The sequence below is a fragment of the Chiloscyllium punctatum genome, chromosome 1 (genome assembly GCF_047496795.1).
Source record: "Chiloscyllium punctatum isolate Juve2018m chromosome 1, sChiPun1.3, whole genome shotgun sequence".
Taxonomy (NCBI): domain Eukaryota; kingdom Metazoa; phylum Chordata; class Chondrichthyes; order Orectolobiformes; family Hemiscylliidae; genus Chiloscyllium; species Chiloscyllium punctatum.
This window is the reverse complement of record NC_092739.1, coordinates 46,050,930-46,070,315: the sequence shown is the minus strand read 5'-3', so window position 1 is coordinate 46,070,315 and position 19,386 is coordinate 46,050,930. Positions and strand designations below refer to the sequence as shown.

At 41.7% G+C, this 19,386-nt stretch overlaps 1 long non-coding RNA gene across 3 annotated transcripts in view; it reads right to left on the bottom strand.

The window, feature by feature from the left end:
• LOC140460620 (uncharacterized) overlaps positions 1–19,386 on the bottom strand; it is a 117,720-nt gene that overhangs the window by 55,027 nt on the left and 43,307 nt on the right. For 2 of the 3 annotated variants that reach the window (XR_011954258.1, XR_011954274.1), the window contains exon 3: positions 17,601–17,650. This is a non-coding gene — a long non-coding RNA (uncharacterized lncRNA). Of the gene's footprint in view, positions 1–6,552; positions 6,751–17,600; positions 17,651–19,386 lie in introns of those variants that run through there. The other variant, XR_011954303.1, reaches the window with a different exon arrangement.

Sequence of the window (19,386 nt, the reverse complement as noted above, 5' to 3'; positions counted from 1 at the left end):
TTGAATAGCGAGAGTCTGGGTATTCCCTCAAGTGTTGGGCCTCTTCGACATCTTTTCGAATTCTGTTCTGTGTCATAGGAAAAGTAAACTTTTTTTTTCAAAAACAAAGCAATACTAGGGTCTTGTTCCATGACCTTCTCTCACCAATTGACCAATTATCCAGATATGATCATGGCAATTGGAACAAAGATGTATGCCTTTGACAGATTAGATTCTGACTGGAATGTTACTTGCTCCACCAAAGACCATTGTCTGCGTTGATTACATTAAATGGATTGATCTCACTCAGCTGCTCTCTGAATGTTCAGTGAATGGGTTGGCAGATGCAGCTATCTATTCACACATCACTGTGAGAATAGTCTTTGATGAGTTCCTGCAGACAAGTTGATTCAGTTTAAAGTTTGAACCATCTTGCACATATTGAGCCATCTTAGAAGTGCCTTTTTATCAAATTTAATTTTAAACTGGAATGCAATTTCAGTCTTTAAATACTCAGTGGTTTTCAGCCTGCAAATACGTAAAGTCATGTTTGATATAAAACTTCTCTTTATAACAATGATTTCTACCATGAGAAATGGAGTAACATTTCAAAGGTCGGCCATGAGACCAAGGGGGTATTATAAAAATTTCTTGCAACAGGACAAACATAGGTATGCAGAATGGCCAAAAAAAAAAGGCAGATGGAATTAAACACAGAGGAGTGTAAGGCAGTTCATTTTGATAGTAGGGATAAGGAATGCAATACAGATTGAATAAACGGTATGCAGCTGTAGGTGCATGTTCATCAATATTTGAAGGCAGCAAGACAAATTGAGAGAATGGGAACAAAAGCACATGGGATCTTAGACTTCATAAATAGAGACATTGAGTACAAAAATATGGAAGTTATTCTAAACAGTTATATAGTTCTGGTTAGACTTCAGCTGGAGTACTGTGTCTAGTTCTAATCTCCACATGCAAAGAATTGTGATACAATGAAATTCTACAAAATCCAAGATGATGTAATTGATTACATAACTCTGACAGTAACAGTGAAGATACCAGCTAAGAATGAGTATGTGAAGAGAAAGGTCTCAGAGATTACACTTGAAAGCTGTATTTGATAGATTACAGATGTAAGTAAAGGAGTGTTCCAGAATGTTAGAAGTTGAAGAGCTTTACAAGGAGCAAGTAGCCTCAAGTTCAGTATATGTGTAGTCACATACTGTATATCACAGCCCAGAGATGCCCAAGACAGGTTTCTCAATGTGCAGGCAGATGTATTGACTTAAAGTAAAAGGTAAAGTATGGTGAAAGCCAGAGAATCAGCCTCTACAGCCAGGATATGAAGTTAAATAGAGTACAAGGGTCACAGCTGAAAGGAGATACCCTGAAGGGAGTCCAGAACCTCTGAAGGGTTTAAAAGATGTAATTGAGTAAAATGCAAGAAGACACCAAAGGGAGTCCAAGATCTCAGAAGAATTTGAGAAACAAAAGCTGAAAATAGAGAAGGTTCTGAAAACAGATAAAAAAAAACTCAGAAGTCCACTGGTCAATCCGATACAATAGTTTCTAGGAAGTGATAGCTTCAGTAGAGACCTTGCCATTATTTCAACTATTTGATGGGAGAGAAGGCCCCACTGAGGCCAGAATTGGGAACTCTGGAAGGGACAGTTTCAGTGCTATACAACAGCTTCTGGCTTACGATCAAAGCATCATGGCATCAAGTCAGCACATTTTCATGTGTTGTATTTCCAATGGCTGATGATGTTATGTAAAGACAAAACCTGGAAGAATATACTGTGGAATATGTTGCATTGATTAAAGCAATCAAAACATACATTACACCCAAAAGAGGTTTGGTGATCGAATGGCTAATATTTAATTTGTGAGTTCAGCATTTGGAAGAATCAATAGAAGTATTTTTAATGGACATAAATTTCTCACAGGCTGTTGTGGCTTCATAGCTCCACAGGATGACTTAAACAGAAATTGTAAACAGTGAGAAAGATGATAAATTGACAGAGTTCCTTTAATTTGAGGTAGATTTAACACTGGAACAGGCAATCCAATTCATTACATAGGAGAAATCAGGGTACAAAGTTATTTAGTACTGCAAATCAGTATGACTAAGGGAGCTAAGATTTTCTCTTTTTTTCCCTCTCCCTCCCTTTTAATATAGTGCCATCCTCCAAACTGTAGGAACTGCTCCAGTGCCTCAAACATTTTGGAAAATAACCAGTATTTCCAGGGCCACTTCCTTTCATACTCTGTAATGTAGATAATCACAGAAATCTGGGAAGTTATCAACTTTTGACCCCATTAATTTTTCCAGCATCGTTTTTTTTAAATTAATACTGATTTCCTTCTATTCTGTCCTCTCACTAGATCCATTGTTTCCTGACATTTCTGAGAGACTATTTGTGTCCTGCTTTGTGAAGACAGAACCAAACTATATGGTTAATTATTTTCTACCATTTTTTCATTCTTCATTATAATTTCTCAGGCTATTGATTGTAAGGGACAAGCTCTTGCCTTCAATAATCTTTTACTCTTCTCATATTTTTAAGAGGGTTTTATAGCCACTTTTTATTTTCCTTTGCCGATCCTTTATTTCCTCCCTTTTGATCAAACTTTGCGTCCTCTTCTGCTGAATTCTAAAATTTTCCCAATCCTTGGAGTTCTTACACTTTCTGGCAATTTTATATCTTGCCCCTCTGGATCCCTAACTTTTTTTTAAGCCCTGGTTTAGTAATCTATCCTCATTTATATTTGTGTCAGACAGGAATGAATAATTTTTGGAATTCATTCACATGTTCTTTAAATGGGGAGCATTACTGTCAGCACCTTCAGTAATGTCCCCTCATCCATCCTTGCTAATTTATGCCTCATAACCTCATAGCTCCCTTTGTTTAGATTCAGGACCCTATTTCAAGATGGTGGTGGAGTAGGATGCTTCAGCCAAAGCTTACCACTCCATGTGTTTCTTTTTCTTCTTTTTTTCCTATTCTGTGTTCTTTTTCTCTGTCTCCTTTCTATAAGGTGACATCTTGAACTTCCGGCTTCAACCTGGACCAAGCGAGATGCCTTCTCAGCCCGGCATGGCAATCTCCCAGCCCGAAGTGGCGATCTCCCAGCCCGACGTGGCGAGCTCCCAGCCCGACGTGGCGAGCTCCCAGCCCGGTGCGGCTTCAGCATGGATTTACAGCCTCAAGGTCATTCAAGAGAGGTCTTCCAACATGAGGTGAAGCCCAGTGTGGTCTGGGGTCAAGGCCCAGCGTATACTGGAGGCAAGGTGCCAGCGTGGAGTGGGTTGGAATGACTGTGGCTTTATTTCTCTACTTTCTAATTTATTCATCCAATCTGTAATGCTGGACTTCTTATTTTTCTACTTTTTTCTCCAAACGCTCTTGTATTGAAGAATCTGTACCTGGTTAGCTTGTACCATAACTGGCGACTTGTAAACATCTCACTGTACTCATTTGAGTACATTTAACAATAAAGCTAATTTAATTCTAATTTCAGATTCCCTATATGCCTACACAGCCTGTGATTTCATCTAGATTTCTGGAAAGGTCATGGAAAATGTCAGCCATGGATGTGTTCAATGGTAAAGTTATGAAGAATAATCAGTCCATTTGATCTCATGGTTTGCTGTCTATGAGAGCTCTTCATCATGGCTGGTAGCTCAAACTGTTTGATGGATGATGAGAGATCCCTAAGACTTAGGACTAGATTTAATTGAGTGTCAGGCAGGAGGAAACCCAGATCACAAACTTTTAAATACAGTCATATTGGCAGTGACAAAACTGGCACAATGTTGCTCAGGACTAGAAACTGTTCCTAGCACAAATGGAGACTAAATGTTATGCATGGATCTGAACTTGCTGTGATTACATTGATCAGAAATCATTTCAGTGCAACACACTCTTCGGGAAATTTGGGACGTTTATGAACAGAGCAAGCAACTGGGTATCATGGACATAAAGAATATTTACTAAACGGAAGGGTGAAATTTAACCTGCCATTCAGCGCTGACTCTCTTCAAGAGCAACTCTGTGATCCTTTCTTTGTAGCCATGGAAATACTCCTCTTCAGTATTTATTTCAGCGCCTTGTGAAAATTACAAATGAACACAACCTGAGGCAGTAAGTTGCAGATCATAACCACTTGTTACTGAAGAAAACAGTTTTGTTCAGCAATTATCTTAAATGATTCTTAATTATTTCATCAACACACACTGTTTCTTCTTGGAAAACCTTCCTCCCTAATGCCTTTCCATTCTGCCTAGAGAGCAATGTTCAGATATATGTGCATTATCAAGTTAAGGCTTAATCCAATATTTTATACACCTTTTCATAACTTCTTGCTGTTCAACTGTCTGGCATCTCGTCAGCTTTGGATACATTGTCTCACTGGGAACAAATATGAGCTTCATCCTTGACATCTGAGAGTCCCATCAGCCTCTGAGATCTGGAAGTGACTAATTAAGCAACTAATTCCAGGAGATCCATCCAATTAAGCAAAGTCAATATGTTACTGAGAGTAAAAGCCTTTTTCAGCATTCTGCTTTTCGTCTAGAGGGATATATATTTACTTCTGGCAAGGACAACCCCAATAAAATATCTCCCCTGGCTATGGGCAAGCTTGCGGCTGTTGCTACAAGGTCCATAACAGATTCATATATTTTAACCAACGGTTATATGCTTGCCCAGGAGGCTTTTTATCAGCACAGTAGAATTTAATTTGCTTTCAGGTGGAACGATTTTCACTTTTCCCACTATCAAGATTCGTTGGTGCCCAGTTTCTCAGAGAATGCTAATTTCTCTCTCAACCTGTTTAAAACAGGTTGTGCTCTCTGCTCCTTTGAACACAAGGTCCTGAAAGCCATCCTAGTCAATTGTCATACCTGAGCAGACACTTACTGTCTTTATTGCTACAGATTCTAGTCTCGCAATCTCAGTTTCTGTGGAATGTCTGAGCTGATAATGTCTGTGTTACCTGCCCTGGTTTCTTGCAGTAGAAACACTCCAGGATTTTTCCCATTTGTCTCTCATTTGGATCCTTTGTTTTAAGTGGCTTGTAACAGTTCTGTTGTCTCTGTCCAGAGTTCCTTTTCTCTCCAGCTTGCTTCCAAGGGATTAACCTCTCTCTGGCCAATCTAACACATTTTACGGGTTTGTGTCTTACCTCATAATCACCAGCCTCAATGGCCAGCACGACCCTGCCCTCCACAACTTGAATCTGGATTGGAAAGCATTGGACATCTTTGAAAGCCTCAAGAGAAGTACCTCACAAATACTTTCATGGCTGGCTTCAATTTTTATACTTGTCTGTCAAATGTGAGCTGCTGAAGGCTTTTAAATTTCACATCTGTCTGGTCAGGTTGTTTACTGAGCACACTGCCAATATGTCTCTGACACCAATGAGTATGCAAATTAAATAGCACCTTTTATTGCTGCATTGGTGGTTGCATTCTCTTCAGGCAAGATAGACCAAACTTTGTGAACTTTCCCTGTCAGCCAATTCTGTGACGGCAGGGTCCATTGTTGGTCTGGCCAAGCTAACTGCTGTTCTGACCATTTGCAACAGAGAAGTATGCATTCATCTCCCCTTCACCAAGCTTTGGGAATTAAAAGCATCAACAAGAATACCTCAGACCCAAGTCCTCCAGCAGAGAGGCCTTCAATCTGCATTGCGGGATTCTCCCCATCTCAACTTGAGCGGTTTTAATTTAAGCTACTTTTTTCCCCCCAATATTGTCCTTCCTCCTGTTCTCTTGGCTGACATGCAACTTCCAATTTCCTCTACTGTTCCCTTCTTTCTGTCTCTTTTTCCCTTCCTGGAACCCTCGTTTACCTTTTTTTTAAAAATGGTAAAAATTTTGGAAATCAGATTCTAATTTCTTCTGTGATTTTAATTTATCTGTTTCATCATCAATAATTTTGATCTTAAGATATTGCAGCACCATCTCCCCCTACCCCAATCCCACCCCGCCACCCACTCCTCCCCAATTTTGGAATATTTGTTCTTTTGGCTTACAGGTGGAACTCACCTCTAAGCATCGCTCTATTCCATTTAATTCTTCCAAGAACAATGCCTTTAACTTTTCACTAGTTCTGTGAGAGCATTGATGGCCCATATCTCAGCACGTTATTGTATTACAGACCCAAGAAAGTGTTTTTTTTTGCAAGAACAATTTATGTTCCCCGTTTCATTTCTTTTGTTGGATTGTGGAAACTATCCAGAATCCAAGCCCAGAATTTTGTTACTATCAAGTGAGGGGGAACAAATTTGTTTTCCTCTCAGTTTGCTGCAAATAACCTTTAATTTCTTTCAGTGCATGCCCAAACCTTTTTCCAATTAAAATGCTGTAAACTGTTTTCAACAGAAATAGTTAGAAGCCAATTGAAGGTTTTCATGAACAAGAAAAAGCAGATTTGTTATCTGCTAACTCCAAGTAAAATAATAACAGCATAATGTCAAACACGCAGACACACAGGTAGAGTTATAATGGAATTCTGTCTGATACAAAAGCAAGATGAAAGGAACATATTGTTTAATGACTGTTGAGTGTCCTTTTGATCTAAGCTTTAATCATAAGACCTGACTGGTTGACATCCTGAATCAGCTTGAATCACTTGCAGTATGTAAATTTTTCAGACCATCTTTTAACTTCTTGGTGTCCTGATGTTTCTTCTTTATCTGTATTGTCACCGACACTCTTCCTTCTTGAGAGACTGAGCGCACATTTATCAGCTGGGTCGAGCTCTGCAATCAAAATTTCACCTTCACTGCTCTACTGAAAGCAATGGCGTAAAAGACAAGGTAGTTTGTGTGTTTCCATATCTCATTCATTATCTCCAAAATAATTGCAGGTGATAATTTTATTCCTCAATGTGTGAGTGTTCATACAAGTATAAATTTTAAAAGGGAAGTGGGGGGCTGTTTATGCCTGACTGGGTCAGCTAGTTTCACTGTCCTTTGATAAAAGATTAAATTTCAGACCGGAGCTTTTGTTTATTCCTTGCTAGTTTCACGAAGATTGGCTATCCCGTGTGGTTGGGGAATTCCTTTGGCTGTTTTAGGTCAGTGTTTTCTCCCCTCTTCTTTTTAAAAGATCATTTAGGTCCATGAAAATCCCCAGGTATCAAAATCAGAAGATAGAATTTGAAAATCAGTGGTCCACATGTTATCATCCTTAAAACTCCCAGATATTAATTATTCTTAGATATTTTAAAACACACACAAATTTTAGCTGCAACATTATCCCCATTATGTTGCATTTTTAAACTAACCTTTTTCACCATTATTTTTCCTTGCATGACTTTGTATTAAATATTCCGCCTGACACCTTCTGGCTCAGATTCTGCTTCAGAACAGTAATTATTCAGACTGAATAAATGGTTAAGGAGATTGTACTAAAACACAGTCTCACAATAGGTCCCAAAACCTGTAATTTCTGGATTACTCCAGGTGTCGTGTATTAGTGAGTATAGAAATACACAAATCTAGCAGATGAATGCATGACTGGCACATAGTCCATGTAGTATGGTTGGATATGAATATGAAAATGGGATAATATAACAGATGATGTGAAGTTGACTTCAACAGAGTTTAGCAGAGATGTCAGACAGTTGAGAAAGAGGTCTATAATGGAGCCGGGGTAATACACCAGAGAGCAGTTTTCAGTGGCATTTATATTTAAGTGTGAACATGGGATGCAATAGCACTGGAAAGAGTAAGACCGCCTCACTCAAGGATAAGGACAAACTCAAGGAAAAATCTACAGAACGAACTCCATTATCTGAACAAGACGGGCGGGGAGTATTTTGTTCGGATAACAGAGTTCAGAAAACTGATTGTTTTGATAACAGATAGCGTTTTTACGGATTCTTGAGATCTTGTTCACAATTATCCAAATTTTGGATAATTGATGTTCGGATAATCAAGGTTGTACTGTAATTGGGTCAGTTTTAGGGAATAGACAGGAGGATGTTACAACAGAAAGAAACATGCAGGATTTGAAGAGAAATATCATAGCAGAATAAGACATATTAATGTATTAAGTTGAGCCAGAATAAGAGGGAATGCAATAATATTTAAACTAAAATTACTCTTCATGTATGTGAACATACAAAGGGTGGTGAATATGGTTGGCAATGGCAGAGACAGCCATTTGGGAATATGGTGTCATGGTGATAGTGGAGACTTGTCTCAGGAAAGGACAGACCAGACACTGAATACTCTCAGGTACATGGTGTTTTGGGAAAGATAAAGAAGGAGATAAGGAAGAATTGCTGGCAGTCTTAGTTAAGTAGACTGTATTAGTATCAGAAAGAGCTTCTTCTGATCTATTTGATTAAGTTTAAGAAACAAGGGACTATGTTCCCTTGAATTATTGGAAGTTACATTGCAACACTTACGTATAAGCAGAACTCCAGCTTTTAACAAACCCCTGAATTTTTCTTGACCTCAATCTTGCTCGGTCACACAAGGAAATAACTGCTGTACAAAAGATGAATTTATATGCTATCGGGGTAAATACAGAACTGGCTTAGTCATAGGAGACAAAGTAGTGGTGAGTATGTGCTAGGAATTGCTCAATACAGTTTCAATATGTCATTCAGGACAGTTTAGGAGTCACTGGAGTAGAGTTTGCAGGTGACAAGCAGAGAGACCGAAAGACAAAGTGAGAGAAACAAGCACCTTCCATGTTCGGCAGAACTGCTATTAGTTGTAATGCGAAAGGCAACTGAATTGCACTGACTCAGGGGTAATTGGAACTCAGGGAAGTTCTGGACTGTTTCAGAAGGCTCCAGAAGGATTGTGAAGGGCACAAAAGAAGTCAGTACACAACTAACAGATCATTTCAGCAGAGACTGGGGCTTGAAAGTCCACAAAAGAAAACAAAGCTCAACACAGCACAGAAACAGGCCCTCTAGCCCTCCAAGCCTGCACCAATACATTTTGCCCTTCTCTACTAATACTACCTTTACTGACAGGATCCATATCCCTCTATTTCCTTCCTATGCATATATTTGTCCAGATGCTTCTTGAATGCTGCTACTGTGTCTGCTTCCACCACCTCCTCTGGCAACGTGTTCCAGGCACTCACCACTCTTTGTGGGAGGAACATGCCTTGCACATCTCTTTTAAATCCACCCCTCTTTTAAATTAACCTATATCCCCTGGTGGTAGGCCCCTCCACTCTGGGGAAAAAAATCTTATATGTTCCACTCTATCCATGCCATTCACAATCTTATAAACCTCTATCAGGTTGCCACTCAATGTCCTGTTCCAATGAAAACAAAACCAGTCTATTCACCCTTTCTTTACAGCTAGAATCCTTCATACCAGGCAACATCCTGGCAAACCTTTTCTGTACCCTCTCCAAAGCATCCACATCTACTGGTAATGTGGTGATCAGAACTTTATACAATTTTCCAAGTGTGGCTTAACTGAAGTTCTATAAAACTGCAGCGTAATTTGTCTATCCTTCTACTCAATGCTCCTTCCAATAAAAGTAAGCATGTCATAGGCCGTTTTCACGACCTTATCTACCTGTGCTGCCACATTCAATGATATGTGAACCTGTACATTCAGATTTCTCTGCACATCAATACTCCTAAAGGTTCTGCCATTCACTGCACAATTTCCACCTGTACTTGACCTTCCAAATGCATCACCTCACATTTGTCTAGATTAAACTCCATCTGCCATTTTCTGCCCATTCCTCCAACTGATCCATATCCTGCTGTATCCTCTGACAATCCTCCTCACTAACCATAATGCCACCAATCTTTGTACCGTCCACAGACTTACTAATTAGACTGGCCACATTTTCCTCCAAATCATTTATGTCGACCACAAACAACAGAGGACCCAGCACTAATCCGTGTGGAAAGCCACTCGTCACAACCCTCCAAGCATCCTTCTACCACTACCCCCTGTCTCCTATGACTAAGCCAGTTCTGTATCTATCTTGCCAGCTCACTCCTGATATCATGTGCATTCATCTTCTGTACAAGCAGCAATTTCCTTGTGTGACTGAAGACTGAGGTCAAGAAAAATTCACGAGTTTGTTATCAGCTGGAGTTCTGCTTGTAAGTGCGTGCTGGAATGCAAATGCCAATAATTCAAGGGAACAGTCCCAGGCAAGGATGGTAAACCACAAGGACTTAAGAAATCATTAAGGTAATTCATGATGAAATGGTATTTGAGGGAGGCCAGGTCATCAAAAATGGAGAACTGCAATTTCTTTAACCAAGTTTCAATGAAACAATTTTAAAAATACTCAGGCAAAATCCTATACAACAACATCCTCCAAGAACTGGTATCTGTGGTGTTAGACAATTCAGAGGCCAGACAGTTGTCCTCAATTTCAGAAACTGGACTTAGATTTTAACATTTAACACATTACTGGGAAATGTAAGCAAAGTCTTTCATTTGCTTGGACAGAGTAAAAGTCAATTGTTTGTGTTTCCTTGACATGTTAGTGTACATAAACAAACTGCATTTCTAACTATGTATATATACGCACACACTCACACACACACAAAGATGTTTTTTCTGAATTAAGCATATTTTTGAAATATAAAAAAAAAATTGCTGGGATATAAAACAGGAATTGATGTGTGCAAGGCTAGATCCAGACCAGTGGGGTGAAGTAAGACATATAAAATTAATAATTTAGCAACAGTTTAGAGAGTAGGCATACCCACAATGATTGTGGCATTTGGCAATGATTTGGCACATTTGGAGAATAAACTCAGGATTTTAACCCAACAAGTTAAACATGTCTTGGATAAAGTGAGTCAAGATAATCGATAAGATGCCGAAGGGGAATTAAAGGAGATCAGACTAGCCAACACTTTGTAATAGTGTTAGAAGGCTCACCATGCAATAAATGAAATCATCCAAGGAAAAAAATAGATGATGATGACAGCAGAATCGTATCCTGTGTTGTATCTGTGGGCAGTGGATGATAGGACAGTTGAGGCAGAACCTAGAACAGACGAGCCAAGGGACAGATCTCATCTTGGATCAGTAACAAGTAGATAGAGCACTTGGAACCTCCATCTTTTAGATTACCAATTACAGAAACTAACCAAGGACTGATTCTATGATGACTGCAAGTGAACCACAGGAAAGGTCTTAGACATGGTAATAGGGATCCTTATCATAACACTGATCAAAAATGGACTAAAAATCTTGTGACTGAAAATATTGGCAAGCATGCAAGAGGGCCTGTGGTAAGAATATGATGGCACCCTACTGTACACTGTTTAAAAAAGGGGAAAACTTGTAGGTACTACTTTGGATAAATACAGCAAATCCATACAAATAATTGCATACCCCTATCCTGTGTATTCAAACAAACATGCCTTGTGTAGTTTTCACCTAAGATCCAATTTAACTGTACCATAGATAGGCTGGGCATTGACATCACCTTAACAGTGAACGGGGGAAAGAGAGAATACTGCATCATAACTTCCCTCAAATTTTATCAATACCTTCTCCGATGACATCATGAACTCCACTTCCTACATTAGGCTCCACATAGAAGTCAGGGCAGGCTTGATTGAACTCATAAATATACCTAGGAAAAGTGAGATCTTTGCTAATGTCAGTAATGAACTCTGACGGACTTCTGGTGATTGTTGGAAAAATACGACACTGGTAAATTTTAAAGGATCTGGACATAATTAGCTAATATACATAAGTTTTATTCCTGTGGTCCAACAGACATAGCAAGTACAAAACCTCATTGTTTCCTGACAGTACGTAGACAGTGAGGTCTGCAGATGTGGGAGATCAGAGTTGAGAGTGTGTTGCTAGAAAAGCGCAGCAGATCAAGCAGCATCTGAGGAGCAGGAAAATCGACATTTCAGGCCGGATGAAGAACTGATGAAGGGCTCCAGCCCGAAACATCAATTTTCCTGCTCCTCAGATGCTGCCTGACCTGCTGTGCTTTTCTAGCAGCACACTCTCAACAACAGTATGTAGACAGGTTAACAAGGGACAAGGCCACATTGGATTTAGTACTGGGTAATAAACCAGCCAGGTGTTAGATTTGGAGGTAGGTGAGCACTTTGGTGATAATGACCACAATTCAGTTATGTTTATTTACACAATGGAAAGGGATAGGTATACACCGGAGGGCAAGACCTACAGCTGGGGAAAGGCAATGATAATGAGATTAGACAAGATTTAGGATGGGGAAGGAAACTACAGAGAATGGGCACAATAGAAATGTGGAATTTATTGAAGAAATAGCTATTATGTGTCCTTGATAAGTATGTCAAACAGGGAGAATGTTGTTGAGCACAGCAGCAGTGATTTACTAAGGAAGTTAAGAGGAGGAAGAAAGCTTATGTTAGGATGAGATGTGAAAGCTCAGTTAGGGCAATTGAGTGTTACAAGGTAACCTGGAAAGACTTAAGAGAGCTAGGATGACCGAGGAGGGAACATGAGAAGTTGATGGACGATAGGATATGGGAAAGCCCTAAAGCTTTCTACTGGTATATAAGGGATAAAAGAATGACTACAGTAGGATTAGGGCCAGTCAAGGATAGTAGTGGGAAGTTCTGCGTGGAGTCAGGGGAGATAGGGAAGCACTAAGTGAATATTTTTTGTCAGTATTTGCACTGGAAAAGACAATGTGGTCAAAAAGAATACTAAGAAACAGGCTACTAGACTAGATAGGATTGAGGTTCATAAGGAGGTGGTGTTAGAAATTTTGGAAAGTATGAAACTAGATAAATCCCCTGGGCCAGATGGAATTTATCCTAGGATTTTCTGGGAAGCCAGAGAGGAGATTGCTGAGCCTTTGGCTTTGATCTTCATGTCATCATTGTCCACAGGAATAGTACCAGAAGACAAGAGGATAGCAAATGTTGTTCCCTTGTTCAGGAAGGGGAGTAGAGACAACTCTGGTAATTATAGGCGAATGAGCCTTACTTCGGTTGTGGGTAAAGTGTTGGAAAACGTTAGAGATAGGAGTTATAATCATCTAGAAAGGAATAAGTTGATTAGGGAGAATCAACACGGTTTCTTGAAGGGTAGGTTGTGCCTCACAAACCTTAATGAGTTCTTTGGGAAGGTGACCAAACAGGGGGATGAGAGTAAAATGGTTGATGTGGTGTATGTGGATTTCAGTAAGATGTTTCATAAGGTTCCCCATGGTAGGCTACTGCACAAAATAGAGGCATGGGATTGAGGGCAACTTAGCAAATTGGGTCAGAAATTGGTGAGCTAAAAGGTGGTGGTTGATGGAAAACGTTCATCCTGGAGTTCAGTTACAAGTGGTGTATCGCAAGGATCTGTTTTAAAAAGAACAAAGAAAATTTACAGCCTATGACCAGGCCCTTCAGCCCTCCAAGCCTAAGCCGATCCAAGTCTACTCTCTAAATCTGTCACCCAATTCCTAACCATCTGTATCCCTCTGCTCCCCACCTTCTCATGCATCTGTCCAGACACATCTTAAATAAATTTACCGTGCTTGCCTCTACTACCTCTGCTAGCAAAGCGCTTCAGACACCCATCACCCTCTGTGTAAAGTACTTGCCGCATGTATCCCCCTTAAACTTTTCATTTCTCACCTTGAAAGTGTAACCTCTCGTTATTGGATCCTTCACCTTGGGAAAAAGCTTCTCTCTATCCTGTATATACCCTTCGTGATTTTGTAGACCTCAATCAGGTCCCCCCTCAATCTCCTTTTTTCTAATGAAAACAAACCTAACCTACTCAACCTCTCTTCATAGCTAGCACCTTCCATACCAGGCAACATTCCCAGTAAACCTCCTCTGCACCCTCTCCAAAGTGTCCACATCCTTTTGGTAATATGGAGACCAGAACTGTAAATGCGGCCGAACCAATGTCTTGTACAATTTTAATATGACCTTCCAGCTCTTATACTCAAGACCCCATCTGATGAAGACAAGCATACCATATGCCTTCTTGACCACTCTATCCACCTGTGCAGAAACCTTTAGGGTACAATAGAACTAAACTCCCAAATATCTCTGCTCATCAACTTTTCCCAAGGCTCTTCCGTTCACTGTATAATTCCCTCTCGAATTAGACTTCCCAAAATGCATCACCGCGCATTTGCCTGGATTGAACTCCATCTGCCACTATTCCGAGCAACTCTCCAGGCTATCCATATTCTCCTGTATTCTTTGGCAGTCCCTTATGCTTTCTGCTACTCCACCAATCTTTGTATAATCTGCAAACTTGCTGATCATAGTAACAGTGCCCTCTTCCAGATCATTTACATATATTACAAACAACAGTGGCCCCAACACTGACCCCTGTGTAACACCATTAGTCACCTTTCTCCATTTCGAGAAACTCCCTTCAACTACAACTCTCTGCCTCCTATTGCTCAACTAGTTCTTTATCCACCTAGCTAGAATACCCTGCACACCATGTGACATCACTTTCTCTATTAGTTTACCATGGGGAACCTTATCAAACATCTTACTGAAGTCCATATATATGACATCTACAGCCCTTCCTTCATCTATCAACTTGGTCACTTCCTCAAAAGAACTCAAGTTGGTAAGGCAAAATTGCCCCTGCATAAACCCATGTTGCCTATCACTTATAAGCCCATCATTTTCTAAATATAAATAGATTTTATCCTTCAGTACCTTCTCCAGCAACTTTCTCACCACTGATGTCAGGCTCACTGGTCTGTAGTTACCCAGAATGTCCCTACTACCCTTCTTGTACAGGGGGATAGCATGAGCAACCTTCCAGTCCTCCGGCACCTCGCCTGTGTTTAAGGATGCTACAAAGATATCTGTCAGGGCCCCAGCTATTTCCTCTCTCACCTCCCTAAACAACCTGGGATAGATCCAATCTGGTCCTTGGGATTTGTCTACCTTAATAACTTCTAGCTTACCCAACACATCTTCCCTATTTATGTCAAGGTGATCTAGAGTTATCAAACTTCTATCTTTAATCTCAACGTTCATTATGTCCCGCTCTTCAGTGAACACTGATGCAAAGTAATCATTCAGAATCTCGCCCATTCTCTCAGGTTCTTCACACAGCCTTCCTTCCTTATCCTTTAGTGGACCAATACTTACTCTCGTTACCCATTTGCTTCTTATATCAGAATAAGATGCTTTGGAATTCTCTTTTATTATGCTCACTAAAGCTATTTCATGACCCCTTTTAGCCCGCTTGATTCCTCGTTTAAGACTGGTCCTACTCTCCCGAGATTCCTCCAGGGCCCGTGCTGGTCTTAGCTGCATGGACCGATGCACGCTTCCCTTTTCCTCTTGGCTAGAGGTACGATTTCTCCTGTCATCTACGGTTCACAAATCTTGCCTTTCCTATCCTTTGCTTTCAACGGGACATGCCCATCCTGCACTATCTTTGAAAGGCTCCCACATATCAAATGTGGACTTCCCTTCAAATAGCTGTGCCCAATCTACATTTCCCAGCTCCTGCCTAATTTTGATATAATTGGCTTTGGCCCATTTTAATACTCATTCCTTCGGATCACTCTCATCTTTGTCTATGAGTATTCTAAAACTTACAGAATTGTGGTCACTGTTCCCAAAGAAATCCCCCACGACAACTTCTACTACCTGGCCTGGCTCATTCCCCAACACCAAGTCCAGCATGGCCCCTTCCCTTGACGGACTATTGACATACTGTTCTAGAAAACTCTCCTGGACGCTTCTTACAAATTCTGCCCGATCCAGACCTCTGACATTAAATTGGGAAAATTAAAATCTCCCATCACCCACTACCCTGTTGCCTTTACATCTTTCCATAATCTGTTTACCTATTTGTTATTTTACCTCACACTGACTATTGGGAAGCCTGTAATACAACCTCAACAATGTAACTGTGCCCTTATTTCTCAGCTCCACCCATAATGCCTCACTACTCAAGCCCTCCATAGTGTCCTCCTTTAGCACAGCCGTGATATCATCCCTGACCAGCAATGCAACTCCTCCCCCACTTTTACTTCCCTCCCTGTCCTGTCTGAAGCGTCTATGTCCTGGAACATTTAGTTGCCAATCATGCCCTTCTTTCAACCAAGTCTCTGTGATTGCAATAACATCATACACCCAGTCACCAATCCAAGCGCTAAGTTCATCTTCCTTACCCAATACACTCCTTGCAGTAAGTATATGCACTACATGCCACGAATTCTTTTGCGTTCACCTGCTCTCTGCCTTCTCTTCCACTTATTAACGCTATCTTCATGATTCTTACAGTCTCCAGTTTCTACCTCAGTTGACTTTTGTCTTCTCTTCTGGCTCCCTCCACATTAGTTTAAAACCTCCCCAACAGCAGTAGCAAAAACTCCCCCAAGGACATTAGTTCCAGTCTGGTTCAGATGTAGACCGTCCAATTTGTAATAGTCCCACCTTCCCCAGAACTAGTCCCAATGTCCAACAAATCTGAACCCCTCCCTCCGACGCCATCCCTCAAGCCACATATTCATCCTGCCTATTTTTTGACTTCTACAATGGCTAGCATGTGGCACTGGTAGTAATCCCGAGATCACTATCTCTGAGGTCCTCCTTTATAACTTCTCTCCTTGCTCCCTGAATTCTGCTTTCATGACCTCATCTCATTTTCTACTTATATCGTTGGCGTCTATATGCACCAAGACAACTGGCTGTTCACCCTCCCCTTTTAGAATGCTCTGCAGCTGATCGGTGACATCCCTGACCAGAGCACCTGGGAGGCAACATACCATCCGGGAGTCCCATTTTCGGCCACAGAAACGCCTATCTACTCCCCTTACAATAGAATCCCCTTTGACTATGGCCCTGCAAGTCTTTTTTCCCGCCTTTTTGAAAAGCAGTGCCCACCAGTGCCATGATCTTGGCAACTGCTGCCCTGCCAGTGAGCCATCTCCCCCAACAGTATCTAAGACTGTATACCTGCGCTGCCTTCCTACTCTTTTTCTGTCTTTTGGTCTCCCATTCACAGCCTCCCTCAGCAATTCTAACCTGTGGTGTGACCAGTTCACTAAACGTGCTATCCATGACCTCTTCAGCATCGCGGATGCCCCCCAGCGAGTCCATCCGCAGCTCCAGAGCCGTCCTGTGGTCAAACTACAACTGCAGCTGGACACACTTCTTGCAAGTAAAAGAGTCAGCCACATCAAGCTCCCACATCAAGCAAGAGGAACATGCCACAGGTCTGAGGTCCCTGCCATTGTAAGCTTTACCTTTATATCAACTAACTAAAACCAAACAGTACACTTAAATATTTGCAAGAAAAGAAAAAGTAAAAACCTTATCTTACAGATTATATTTCTTCTAGTTTGGGGGGGGGGGGGGGGGGGGGGGGGGGGAGGCGGGGGCCACTGCCCAAATATATGTCTAGATTAGAGTGGTGCTGGAAAAGCACAGCAGGTCAGGCAGCATCCGAGGAGCAGGAAAATCAACGTTTCAGGCAAAAGCCCTTCATCAGGAATTGAGGCAGGGTGCCTGCATAGTGGAGAGATCCGAATATATACCAAGTCTTTACCTTCCTGGCACCCTCCTGGTCTCCACGTCACCTCCTCTCTGTCTCCCACTGCTCCCAGACAGGAAAAAGGCTGCAGGATTTTAAGTTAAGAATTTAAACAGTTTCCTTACCTTCCCAGCACACTTTAGGTCCACCGGTGTTTGTCATTTTTATAAATGACCTGGATGAGGGCATAGAAGGATGGGTTAGTACATTTGCAGACAACATGAAGGTCAGTACAGTTGTGGATGGTGCTGAAGTATGTTGTTGGTTACAGATGGACATAGATGAGCTGCAGAGCTGGGCTGAGAGATGGCAAATGGAGTTTAATATAGAAAAGCGTGAGGTGATTCACTTTGGAAGGACTAACAGGAATGCAGCGTACTGGGATGAATGTTAAGATTCTTGGTAGTGTAGATGAGCAGCGAGATCTAGATGCCCATGTACGTGGATCCCTCAAAGTTGTCACCCATGTCCATAGGGCTGTTAAAAAGGCATACAGTGTGCGAGATTTTATTAGTAGAGGGATCGAGTTTCAGAACCATGCGGTCATGCTGCAGCTGTACAAAACTCTGGTGTGGCCGCACTTAGAGTATTGCTTGCAGTTCTTCTCACTGCATTATAGGAAGGATGCGTAAGCTTTGGATAGGTTTCATGGGTGATTTACTAGGATGTTGCCTAGTATGGAGGGAAGATCTTATGAGGAAAGGTTGAGGAACTTGAGGCTGTTTTTATTAGAGGGAAGAAGTTTGAGAGGTGACTTAACAGAGATAGAAGATAATCAGAGAGTTAGACTGGGTGGGCAGTGAGAGCCTTCTTCCAAGGACATTAGTGGAGAGCACGAGAGGTAGTTTCAAATTGAGGGGTGATAGATAGAAGACAGACATCAGAGGCAGTTTTTTTACTTAGAAAGTAGTAGGGGCATGGAACACACTGCCTGCAAGATTTGTAGACTTGCCAACTTTACAGGTATTTAAATGGGAGAAAGTGAGGACTGCAGATGCTGGAGATCAGAGCTGAAAAATGTGTTGCTGGAAAAGTGCAGCAGGTCAGGCAGCATCCAAGGAGCAGGAGAATCTTCCGCAGCTACACTGGCACCACCCCCCACCTTTTCCTCCGCTCCATCGATGACTGTATCAGCACTACGAGGAGGTTGAACAGTTCATCCACTTTACTAACACCTTCCACCCCGACCTCAAATTTACCTGGACCGTCTTACACTCCTCCCTTCCCTTCCTAGTCCTCTCCATTTCTATCTCGGGCGACCGACTCAACATGGACATTTACTATAAACCGACCGATTCCCACAGCTACCTAGATTACACCTCCTCCCACCCTGCCCCCCGTAAAAATGCCATCCCATATTCCCAATTCCTTTGCCTCCGCTGCATCTGCTCCCAGGAGGACCAATTCCAATACCGAACAACCCAGATGGCTTCCTTCTACAAAGACTGCAATTTCCCCTCAGTCGTGGTTGACGATGCTCTCCACCACATCTCCTCCACTTCCCACTCCTCCGCCCTTGAACCCCGCCCCTCCAATCACCACCAGGACAGAAACCCATTGGCCCTCACCTACCACCCCACCAACCTCCAGATACATTGTATCATCCTTCATCATTTCCGCCACCTCCAAACAGACCCCACCACCAAGAATAGATTTCTCTCCCCACCCTGATCAGTGTTCTGGAAAGACCACTCCTTCCGTGATTCCCTCGTCAGGTCCACACCCCCACCAACCCAACCTCCACTCCTGGCACTTTTCCCTGCAACCGCAAGAAATACAAAACTTGCACCCACACCTCCCCCCTCACTTCCCTCCAAGGCCCCAAGGGATCCTTCCATATCCGTCACAAATTCACCTGCACCTCCACATACATTATTTACTGCACCCGCTGCACCCGATGTGGTCTCCTCT